General features: G+C 33.6%; 1 long non-coding RNA gene across 1 annotated transcript; it reads right to left on the bottom strand.

Moving 5' to 3' along the window:
• Window positions 1-5,553: 5,553 nt before the first annotated feature.
• On the bottom strand, window positions 5,554-9,432 carry LOC132029353 (uncharacterized). Its single transcript, XR_009407782.1, has 2 exons — window positions 9,195-9,432; window positions 5,554-5,836 (listed from the first exon to the last, which is right to left on the bottom strand). It is a non-coding gene; the product is annotated as an uncharacterized LOC132029353 (long non-coding RNA).
• Between the last annotated feature and the right edge of the window lie 3,362 nt (window positions 9,433-12,794).

The raw sequence follows: 12,794 nt of genomic DNA, 5'->3' as shown, positions 1-12,794 counted from the left end.
ATGTAGATGTCGTTGCTCTCCTTTGCCTTTAGTAGAGATGGTGTGTCAATTTCAAGATCAAGGTGTCTTCAAAATGGGATATGTGACCCTTTTATATAGGTGTGAGCTAGTGCTTGGGGGTATTTTGGTCCCCAAGTAATTCTAGCGGGCCTTGGGCTTGAAGAACATGGATTGGGCTTCTCTTCTCAGCTTGATGGACCAATCCAAATGTAATTTTTGGTTTCATTCAAGTCATGTATTTTTGACTTAAATAATTAATCAGGTTTTAATAACCAAAATTTGACTTGGTCAACATGTCAATAACTTTGAATTTAATCCAAATTTTGTATAGATTAATTCAATTAAAACTTCGATGTCTACAAGCCAGAATAGAGTCTTCAAAATATTATCTAAACTAGAGCGATCGATACCAAATGAAATTCTAAAGATAAAAACTATCTTAAAGGAGCATTTGTTTATGAAATTTGCATAAACTTTAACTTCAAATTTATGATTTCAAATCTCAAATTATTTTAAAAAGTAGGATCTGGGATTCCAAATCATGATTTCAAAATTTTTAAATGTAAAATTTAACCCATAAATTTATATTTTGCAAAAAAAAAAAAAAGGACTCATCATCTTATATTTTGTGAAAAAAGACTCATGCTGGACATGAAGAGATCAGTCATATACCATGTTGAATGATTACATTAAAGAATATCTAGTTACTACTATTGTCGATTTGTTTAAAGTGGATCTTTGTAAGATTATGTGTTTGTGAAAGTTAATAGCATCTAATCGCAAGTATTTATTTATAAAACAAAATGAAGAGATATGTAATTTATTAATGTAGTCCCTTGGTATATTCCGATACCTTGTTTATGAACTATGATTTCCTTATTTGGTAAGATTGTATAAGAACTGGGGAAATTTTGACAGTTTTCAAAAAGGCATAATATGTAAACAGGCCATCAAACTTGGCCTCAGTTGGCAAGTATGCCCTCCAACTTTGGGTGTGCACATGTAGGCACCTCAACTTGTATAAAGTTAAACGTGTAAACACAAAATGTTGATGTGGCACTGACGTGGCACATAAAGTTTGGGGGTGGGATGATCATTTTGTAAGTTGAAGTGTTCAACTGACAAAGTGGAGACAAGTTGAGGTGCCTATTTCTGCATACCCAAAGTTGGAAGGCATACTTGCAGGCCAAGTTTGAAGGCATATTTATGTATTATGCCTTTCAAAAATTGTGGAATTTTCATGTTTATGAGAGAAAATACAACTTAAAAAAAGACTCTTTTTTTAAGTCATTAGGTAATTCAAATTTATTGGATTGATTAATTTAGATTGGTGAAAATAAATGAAAAAATAGCTTCTTCTTTTTTTACCACTAAATAATATTTAATCGTTATCTCAAAATTATTCAATATCTAGCTGAAATTTAGTGTGAAAATAAAATTTATATAAAAATACTCCTACTTAAATCACAAAGAACTTAGGAATATTTTATGGTGCTTTAAATCGCCAAACGTTTAAACTATAGCAATATTTCTTGGAATTTGAACTATGATATTTCAAAACTCGACGAAAATATCAGGATTTTTTAGTATATATTTTTCCTGGAATTTGAAATATGTCGCTCAATTTTTAATGGAGTTTGAATTTAGTAGTGTAGTCCAAACTCCACGAAGTGGTTGTTTTTCAATTATATTTCAACCAACAGCTAAATTATAAATATATCAGTCCAAAAAGTGGTTAGCCCAAACAATTTTCTGATATTCTTGCTACATAGGATCCATAAAGTGAGAACCATTTTATTCCTTGAGTTCCTCTATTTTCAAAGTTCACATTCGGAACTTTTAATTAAATATAAAAGGATTCTATTCGCTCCATCTTAACCTTTGACGGTATCTTTGATTCCCTAAAAATTTTCATGCTTTGATATAATGGAATTCCCTTTCAAGGGCAAGCAATGAAGTAGCTTTTTTTTTTTTTTTTGAAATTATGTGACTAAAGATTACATCTAATCAGGTATAGAACCCCAGAATCATCAAATTATTTTGTAACGCTAACCACCCCACATTAAAAATTCTAAAATTTGGACGGATCAGGGTTTTCATGTTTCTCATCCATTCTTTATCTTCATATTCAAGGACAAACTAATTTTTCAAGACATTAATCCAGAAAAGCAAGAAATCAAATTAAACCTGAATTGTAACGACACTTCAAATCCTGAACTAGATGACATCAACAATATAAATCCTCTAATCCCTTCCAATATATGTGATCAAACTGTTTATTTCACTACTCAATAATTGTGATTTTACATCAAATTTTATTCCAAGAAATTGAAGATCTTTGAGACCTCTTTTTAAGTGATTATTATACGTCTACCTCGTCTAACTCTAAAACCTTCTAGCGCTACAACGCCATATCCAGCGTCATTAAAAGTCGTAGCTTCGTGGCTTGAAGCGATGAAACAATGCAAAGCAAGGGTTATCGCTTGAAAGAAAAGAAAACAAAGAGGCAACATAAATCTAATTATAAGCATATTCATACCCATAATCCTGCAGTTCAAATTACTGGTGCATAGGGATCTATAAAGTTTGCTTCCCGTCATGCGAGTTTTAAACGAAACAAATCGAAATGGTAACTTAGATTTAATTACCCGCCCTCCAGTAATAACACATATGAGATCACACAGATACATTTCTTCATTGTATGCCTTTCGTGCACATATGTCATTTCTCCGGACGGCACAATACGCCAAGAAAGAACTGTAAGCCTTCAAGCCCAAAAGATCTGAATCCATAGGGTGAAGAGAAGCAAAGAATTTCTGTAATTGTGGCTGTAGGCTTTTCAAAGTGATAGGATCTTGAAAAAGACGGTCAAGGAATTCATAACTTGCTATCAATATATGCAATTTATTTATCTTCTTTTTCATTATGATATGCCTTTAAAATTTGCTTAATTCTTCTTATTCTTTTTCTTTTCACGTCCATTTGTGTAACAAGGATACAAGAATTTACCCGAATATGCTGGTGGATTTTGCCAGAGAAGACAACTTCTACTTTTAATTAAGGATAAGAAGCTTGTGTAGTTTAGAAATCAGAAAATGTATTTATCCTCAGACCCCACTTTGTGAGATTTCACTGGGTATGTTGTTGTTGTTGTTGTTGTTGTTGTGTTATTGATTCATTAAGAAAAAAGAACCATAAAAATATTTCTCTTATGCGTACAATACTTGTGTTTTCATTTCTTTGTTGAACTGTATTATCTTTTAACGTTCGGAAAAGGTATGAATAATTTCTTTGGTTGCAAATTATGGTGAATTTTCTTATATGAATATGTTACCTAGAGATAGTGAGTCAATTTTTTTTACTTTTAGATATAAATATATTTAATTAGGTTATGTTTTCCATTTAATCATAATGTCATGTCATTAACGATGTGGTATGATCATTAAGGTAGAATTTTTTTAGCTTTTACAAAGTCTATTTCTTCGTTATTTAATATGTAGGTATTAATAAAAATCATTTCATAAATTAATAGGCTCTTTTATGAATGCGCGAAGCGCGGTCAAATTTCCTAGTTTAAAAATAAAATTAGATAAAAATACCCTAAATCAAAGTAAGGAAAAAACTCCAAAAAAACATTATGTCAGGGTCGTTTGGTACGCTGGACAAGCATAAATAATTTTGAGATAAAAAATTAGTACTTGCTTATCCCTTGCTTGCTTACTAATCTAGGCTAAGTTATACCAGAATTAAAAATAATACTAGGATAAGTTACTCATGCCATATGGTGACATAATAGTATCAAAATTAGTTATCTTCGGATAAAATACTGAAAATGAAAAAATGCCTTGAGGTTTCTCAAAAATACTCTCCACTGTCTCCAAAAACATACTAGAATCATTTACACTTTCTCCCGTTGTCGATGATTAGGAACCAGCAAAGAGCTAACTTCAAAGGAAACAAACTAATTAGAGAGATAACTTAGATCTAATAATTACAAGCGATACTGGAGTTTAAATTGTTGTCGCATTGACGATACATATAAAGTTATCTTTCAGTCATGCGACTTTCAACGGAAACAAGACAAAGAGGTAACTTAGATCTACTTACAAGCATATACTACCAATGAGCCCTCCATTAAAGATTGGAGCCCTGTGCGTTGAGAGTGAACACGGGTTAAAATTATTTGAGCCTGGTGCGTTGAAAGTGAGCACGGGTTTAAATTATTAGAGCTCGGTGCATTGAAAGTAAGCACGGGTTACAAATGAGCCTTGCGTTAAAAATAAAAGCAACGGCTAAAATTGGGTTGAAAATAAGTATGGATTCAAAGTGGTATCAGCGCCAAGTTCATATAATGAATCAACAAGTGGTATCAGAGCTAATGGTTTACCAAAAGTTCGGCGAGATTCAAGACATGTTTAAGGCGGGTTCAAATCGAGCTGCAAACAATTTCACGATAAAGAAGGTTTTGTTCGACTACTACATGTGGAGTTGAATTTCAACCATAATTTCAACATCCCTGCTGCTGCATCTTTATAAATAAACCAAAAAAAAATTAAATCAATTTTTAACCCATAATATTTTTAATCTTATTTTTAACCATGGCAAGCAGCAGTGATGAAGATTACGTGAAGAAGGCGGATCATGTTTTGTCAAGAAAATCTAGGCCAACAGGGGAGATTTGTTAGGGTTTTGCCCTGATTTTCTTACCATATTTTGATTTTACCTTTTCTTGAAGGAAGGAAAAAAGTTTACCATAATTGATTTTACTTTTTCCAAAAGAAAAATATAATTCTTCCATATTTGAGTAACCCTTTTCTTAGAGGAAAGTTTTATACATTTATAAATTGAAGACCTCATTCCCTCAACTAGAGAACAAAATAGCATCCACAATGTAGTTCTTTAAAGAGTCTTGTTTATGGGGAGATTATTCTCTCCATAGTTTTTAATGCATTCTTTTTTAAATTAGGTTTTTTAATATGTAGGTCACTTGACCAAACCATATTAAATATTATATTTCTTGTAGTATGTTTTTCATTGTCATCTGATTTATCGTTGTTCAAGGTTTGCAATGATTAGCTTCCGCATGACGCCTTGTTTTTTTGATCCCAACACAATCCAGTAAGACAAACATACATGAGATAGCCAGATACATATCAATTAACTTTATTCCGTTGTCCGTGATCAGGAACCAGCAAATTGTCGAGAAAACGAGCACCCATAAATTCCTTCATCATGAAGACTCTTAGGACGACGCGCCTTAATTCTTTTTAGATGCATATTTCATTTCAAGAACTGTTTCATTATAAATTTGGTTAGGTGCCCTGCCACCTGCACATGAAAATATAGCTTACATCATACTACGTTAGTTTCTCCAGAATCTCATTGATTTATTGTTAATAATTCATTAGATGAAGACACATTTGTTCACTTCTGTCACGACCCAACCCGCCATGACTGGCACCCACGCTAATTACTAGTAGGTGAACCAATACTCCTAACCATCTACTCATTCAAAGTCCATTTTTATTTATCCAATTCATAACAAAGTAAACGCATGAAAAAGTAGTCATGCCATAAAACAATAACGTAAATGCAGAAGTCATAACTATTACAATCCCCCAAATCCGAAAGTCACTGTACAAGGACTCTAATCCAAAATATGTCTAAGGAATTCATACTGTCTGAAATAAATAAACATCAATGTGTGGAATGAAAATAGACATTAGATAAGGAAGATCTTCAAGCGGCCTGGCATGGATAGAAGCTCACCCTTAATCTGTTAGCAAATGGCCTCAACGCTAAATGTGAGGTCGGATAGCGAACTCTGGATCACAATCTGCACTCAAAAGAATGCAGCAAGGTAGTATCAGTACAAAACACTATGTACTGATAGATATCATAGGCCGACTAAGATTAGTATCATGCATGAATCATAAAATCAATAAAATAGACAGACCAGTCAATAGTATAGAATCAAATAGCCAACACCAAGTAAATCAATGATATCACAAATCAGGTCAACCAATGAAATTAACAATCAAGTCAATGGAAACATGCAATGGAATAAACCTCCCAATAACATTCTCACTTACTCTGCTATTGATTACTCATGTACATACATGCTAATTGGTGTCTTTACCCAATAGCCATGACCTGCAGGGGACCCATGGTGTATGTACCACTCGTTCCAGAATGAACCTTGGACCATGAGCTCACAACTAGGCCACATCCTCACCCCCTGTCAAATGTGTCTTTTTATATCTAGGTCACATCCTCACCCCCGGTCAAATGTGCCTTTTCATATATATACATATTTATTGTCACATCACTTTCAATGATTTGTTATCAAGTAGTATCTCAATTTCATCAAGAAAATCATATTAACTTCTCACCATAATCATCATCAAAATGTGGATTACAACACATCGAATAATGACATTAAGCCCACATTATCACTCAATCAATAGCATATAGGAATTCCAACCACACATTATGCCCGAAGACTAGACATGCTTTCTCCTATCAATCTCATAACACATACAATCAACTAATCAAATTCTAACTCAAGTAGACTGTAACCTACCTCAACCTAGCGCTGAAACAATGCAAATTACTTAGCTATAGCCTTTCCCTTCCGTAAAGCCTCGGAACTCTCAAAGTCTAGCAATTAAGATGCTAAATAAGTCACAATCACTCTAGTCAACAATATCAATTCAATGAACAACCTTCCACCTTACCCCTTTCTAATAGGTGAATGATTACAAGGCATAAATCATCCAAACATTGGCCTTAGCAACCACAAACTATCAATTTATAAGGTTATTCAATCACGTTATCTCTGACAGGCAGTTTCTATGGTCAAGCTACCATTTTTATGAGACCCTAAGTCTCAATTTACTTAGCTCATGTCTCTAATGGTTCAATTTTGATTAGAAAGTGATAACCCAAGCCATTAGATGATAATCACACAATAATACTCATAACCCACCAACTATTGAAGGTCTATTAAGTTCTAGGGTTACTATTCTCAATTCACCATTGTAGACCCATTAGAATGATGACAATCTTAGAGATGGAAGCGTAATAAAGGAAGGAATGGTTGAGACTTGCCTCTCAAGAATATTCTTGCCCTAGCCTTAGAATTTCGCCTTAGGTGCTCCCTGGAAACTGTGTTGGAGTTTTATGAATAAAGAATCCGGAACTAAATGTTTAAAACTCGGGATTCTGTCCCCGTCGACCGTTGCGGCGATCATTATGTTGTTGCAGCGGTCTCGCTATAGCGGGAAAGTATTCGCTGTAGCCGACCTAACCAAAAGTTTTCCTCCGCTATGGCGAGCATGGTCCCGCTATAGCGCAAGCGTTACAGTGGTTTGGTGCCCACCGTAGCAGACACCCCAAATCCCATCTGACCGCAACGGCGAGAGATTCGCCGCTACGGCAGTTCCGCCACAGTGGAACCGCTGAGCCAGTAAGCTCGCTAATTCCCACAGTTTTTCACTCTACCACCCAACACTTCATCCGAGGCCTCACAAACACAAAAAAAAAAAAAAAAAAAAAAAAAAAAACACCATACAAACTAACCCGTGGCCTCAGAATTCCCAACGGAGCTCTAATTTCTTACGTCACCCCCCAATAGACTTAGGTCAACCAAACAATAATCACAAACAAGCAAATTTTTCAGCTCTTAGACTTCTACATTTGAGTTTCTATTAGCTCGTTCTACCCTTGGAAGGGTTCTATTTGATAGGTGATCCTAGATTTTCCATAACAACAGGGAGGGTCCCCAATTTCAATTTAGAGTTTAACTACTTCATTTGCAAATGTATGCAATTATATCTTTTGTGAATTATTCAAAATTTTAATCAAAGTTAAACCTACAAATTAACAATGATTACCACATACTAGTGTTCAGGTCAATTCGCAAGCACCTAAATTATTCCACCGAATACCTTCTACCTTAAACGCATACTCCATTTTGTCTCATTTTACACTGCACTAGTTATGTTGGTAGTAAAGAATTCTTTGATCATAAATTTTTAAAGTGCATTTCTATTAAATTGTAAAACTGTGACTCAGACTAGTTTTTGTGTAAATTCTGAATATATATTTTGTATCTCTGAAAGTTAAATGACTCATATCCAATTTTACATTGAAAATCATATGTTCTAACTAGGGGTGTCAAATGGGCGGGTTGGGCTGAAATTGGCCCAATCAAGATGGGTTGAGGTAATTAATGGTTTGGTTTAACATTTGGGCTGAAACAGCTTTAAATGGTTTGGGTCATGACCGGCCCAACTTGATCCAGTTTTTTTGAAGGGTCTATTTTCTAGGAAAACATTTTTTGTTGGAAATATTTTCTAGAAATACTTTTTTTGTGAAAAATATTTTCGCGGATTTTTTGTGAAAAATATTTTCCGTGAAGAATATTTTCCTTCATATCAAACACACCACAAACTTATAAGATACGTTATACAAGAAAAGTGTATACATAAAAAATAAAAATAAAAAAAGAGTAAATTTCAAGCAATAAACTCAAATTTAAGTAAATCTTAAAAACGGGCTAAAATTGGGCTAAGTTGGAGAACACTTTAAAATAAGCTATGTTGGATTGGGCTAAAATCAGCCATCTTGAGCCCAATCCATAAAATTTTAGGCGGGCCATCATCTTTTGGGCCATATTTGACACCTCTAGTTCTAACCATGGTACTTTAATTCTGTCTCCTTTTATTTCCGGGGGGTGGGTGTGCTATGATGCAAAAGAAAACTACATCTAGTTTCACTTATGAATTATGTAAGGATAAAAAAAGTGAAAATTACACTCTATATCTATTTTTGAAAATATTTACGCCACGTAGCCCATACTTTGGGTATAAACACTCAATTTAGCCTATATTTGTGTATAAACACCTTTTATACAATATTATACACTTTATACAAGGTTGATATATTATGTATAATGCTTTCCCCGAGGTATAATAATTGTATATCGGGCTACGTGGCGTAAATATTTTCAAACGCTGTATATTTTTGAAAATTTCCCAAAAAAGAGCTACTAATAATTCTGACAGTTTACTTGTTATCACAAAACAATCCTTTTTGTAAGGGAAAACAGAGAAAGAGAACAAAAGGAAAATAGGTCTGGTGTTCACATCAGAGGTGATTTGGGGTTTTGTAGATGAGAGGGAGCAAATTACCAGGAATGAAGATGTTGGCTACTTGTTTAACGGCATAAACGAACTTTGTTAAAAAATTGATCATCTTGGGCACACACTGACCAAGCTTCTGCACACCGTAATAAATGAAGTCCCATATTCCCATTTTTTTTTTGCCCTTTGCTCTTACCTCGGAAACTAGCTCGGAAGACTAGAAAAAAAGGTACTGCACTGTCACTGGAAAAATTATGTGTATGTGAAAGTTAATATTCCCTCCGTCCCATAATAAGTGTCACTTTAGCCAAGTTTTTTTGTCCCATAATAAGTGTCACTTTAGAAAATCAAGACATAAATTGGCTAGTTTTTTTTCAATTCTACTCTTAGACAATAAAGTAACATCTAAATGATGATTGGAAAAGCCATATAGTAACTTGGTATTATTGAATTCCCAATGTCAAAAGATTTACTTCTTGTGCACGCTCTTATCAAAAGGTAAAAATAGTTTATTTTTATTATATAGGGGTAATTCGGTAAACTACACAATGCATTATTAATTTCTTAATATGTGTGCTTTTGGCTAAGGTGACACTTAACATTTATTTATAAAGCAAAATGTGGAGATATATAATTTATTAATGTAGCCCCGTCACTGGAAAAAGGAGAACCAAACTTTGGGCTTTTACTATTGGCCTTCTTGTATTCTTGGAAATTTAAAATGGTTGTTCTTGATTTTCTTTTTAACCATGAGTGCGTTTCAGAGACGAATCTAGGATTTCTGGAGCATAGGTTCACCACTAAAAAAAAAAAATATAAAAAATATATTAAGCGGGAATTGATCCCTAATCCCCTAGGTAAATAACTTAATTTTCAACCAAGTGCACCATTTGGTCTTTTGTAGTATGTGTTCCAGTAGGTATGATACCAATTTTAGAAAATATATACATAAAATATCTAATTTTACTGCGAGACCATGTATTCACGTGCTCCAAAAAATAGGGCCTAAAATCGCCCTTCGTGCGTTTGGCCATGCAATTTGGAAAAATTATTTTGATTTTGAAATGAGCGTTTATTTGTGAAATTTGCATAAACTTTATGATTTCAAATCTCAAATTCTTTTAAAAGGTAGGATCTGCGATTCCAAATCATTATTTCAAAATTTTTGGAAAACAAAAGACTCCTTTTTTAGGTCATTAGGTAATTGAAATTTATTGAATTAATTAATTTAGATTGGTGAAAATAAACGAACATATAGCTAATTTTTTTACCACTAAATAATATTTAATCGTTATCTCAAAATTATTCAAAATTTAGCTGAACTTTAGTGCGAAAATAAAATTTATATAAAAATAATCCTACTTAAATCACAAAGAACTCAAGAATATTTTATGGTGCTCTAAACGGCCAAACATTTAAACTCTAGCAATATTTCTTGGAATTAGAACTATGATATTTCAAAACTCGCCGAAAATATCAGGATTTTTTAGTATATATTTTTCCTGGAGTTTGAAATATGTCACTCAATTTTTTTAATGGAGTTTGAATTTAGTAGTGTAGTCCAAAGTCCACGAAGCTTCATGAAAAATTCATGAACTTCAAACTCTAATGAAATTTCAAGGAGTTTTTTGTGCTTTAGCTAAGGATATCTTTTTTCAAAATTTATTTTTGTATTAAGGAGTGGTTGTTTCTCAATTATATTTAGGATCCATAAAGTGAGAACCATTTTATTCCTTGAGTTCCTCTATCTTCAAAGTTCAAATTCAAAACTTTTAATTAAAGATAAAAAGATTCTATTCGTTCCATCTTAACCTTTGATGATATTCTAATTTTCTAAAAAATTTCATGCTTTGATATAATGGAATTCCTTTTCAAGGGCAACCAATGAAGTAGCTTTTCTGAAATTATGTGACTAAAGTAAGTTAGAGCTTTTTGCACTTTTTAAAATTAAATTTTGGTTAGCATATAAGACATATTACCTTCGAAGGAAGGAAAACAAAAGGAACCACTTCTCCCGGGGCATACATCAACTTGGTTAGCTTATGCCTCCTAAGAAAAGCATCTTCTTATCTGTAGGTAATAGGAATAGAATATCACAGGACAAATAAATAAAAGAGGAAATACAGATCAAGGGTAGGAAATCCCCATATATACATAATGATTTTTTGTAATATTTGAGATACTACTAAAAGAAGAGGAAAATGAAATTTTTGTTGCAGCTTAATTAAGCAGAAAAAAGGGAAGTCGAAGGAGAAAGAACTTAAGGAACATTGAAAGAGATGTTCAGTTCAGGAGCATTTTACGGACCTTGAGGATGGCAAGATTGAGCAAAGGATCTACTAAAAGCAGGCCTGCCACCCAATACCAGTGGGAAACGGGAGGAAGAGAGAGAGATAGCGGTTTTTTTGACTTCCAAACTACCATAAAAAGTTGAAAGTTGATTCACAGGCAAAATCATAACATAATGATAAACAGGGGCGGATGCAGTCAAGGCCCGGGGTGTTCACCCGAACATTAAGCAGGCAAAAAATTACGAAAGGAGAAAGATATTTAAGGTCAATTTTTATGTGTTCATGTACATATATTGACTTTTGAACACCCGAACAAATGCAAAAAGAGAGTTCATTTGTTTTTTCGAACACCCCGATTGAAAATTGAATCCGCCAGGCAAAATCATAACGATGATAAATAGTTTTTCTGTAATGACCCAATGAGTTACTTATTAAAAAAACAAAGTAATGACCAAATGTGTTCCATAACTTGTTTTTGATATTCCAGGAATCTCTAAGAGCCGGTGGCACATGATACGAAACTCAATTGAGGATGCCCCCCTCCCCCCCCCCCCCCCCCGGCCCCCTCTTTTCACAACTTAAATACCAAGGTCTTGTCTATTGTAGGGCTCAAACTCGTGATGTGCGCCTAAATCACACGTCAAATGTTGTGTTCTTACTACTAGACCAAAGTCTTGAGAGGCCAAAATGAGTTCCAGAACTGAATGAAGCAAAATAATATTTTATACTTATGCTTTCAGACTGCTCAAGCTGGCATGCAGAAAGATTATAAGGCTAGGACAAGCTTCACAGCTATTTTCTTTAACGAGTTGCAAGAGCATGAAATAATTTGAATTCAGCAAACTACAAGATGGCAAAATGTAAACTTAGCTACTTTATCAGCTACTGGCCTAGAATTGTAAGCTAAGAGCTGAAAGTCACACGCTTATTCAATCTAAATCTTAAAGGTTTTTTACTTTCATTTACAATGATGGTAATGCCTTTTAACGTCATACCGAATCACATATTAAATTCATGTTCAATATCTAATGAAGTAAAAAGTCTCCCCTTCTAACCATTAACCAAAGGATTGATTATAAAGGCTCTTACATTTCACCATTGATAATTTTAATTACAGAATATTAAAGTTTCTACAAAAGAATATCAAGTGAGAAATTTTTCTAGTCTAATTTTTTTTTTTTTTTTTACTACTGTACTAGGCAACAAGAAGGTTTGAGGCGACACGCATTAACGAACACTCTGATAAACTGACAAGGGCCATCAATACCATGTCAGCTGACCAATGTTTAGTTTGTCTAATATACTCTTGAATTTTCCACAAAAAACCTACTTTCTCCTAGAGACCAACTTTCCTTTC

The sequence above is a fragment of the Lycium ferocissimum genome, chromosome 9 (genome assembly GCF_029784015.1).
Source record: "Lycium ferocissimum isolate CSIRO_LF1 chromosome 9, AGI_CSIRO_Lferr_CH_V1, whole genome shotgun sequence".
Taxonomy (NCBI): Eukaryota; Viridiplantae; Streptophyta; class Magnoliopsida; order Solanales; family Solanaceae; genus Lycium; species Lycium ferocissimum.
This window is presented reverse-complemented; position numbering and strand designations above follow the sequence as displayed.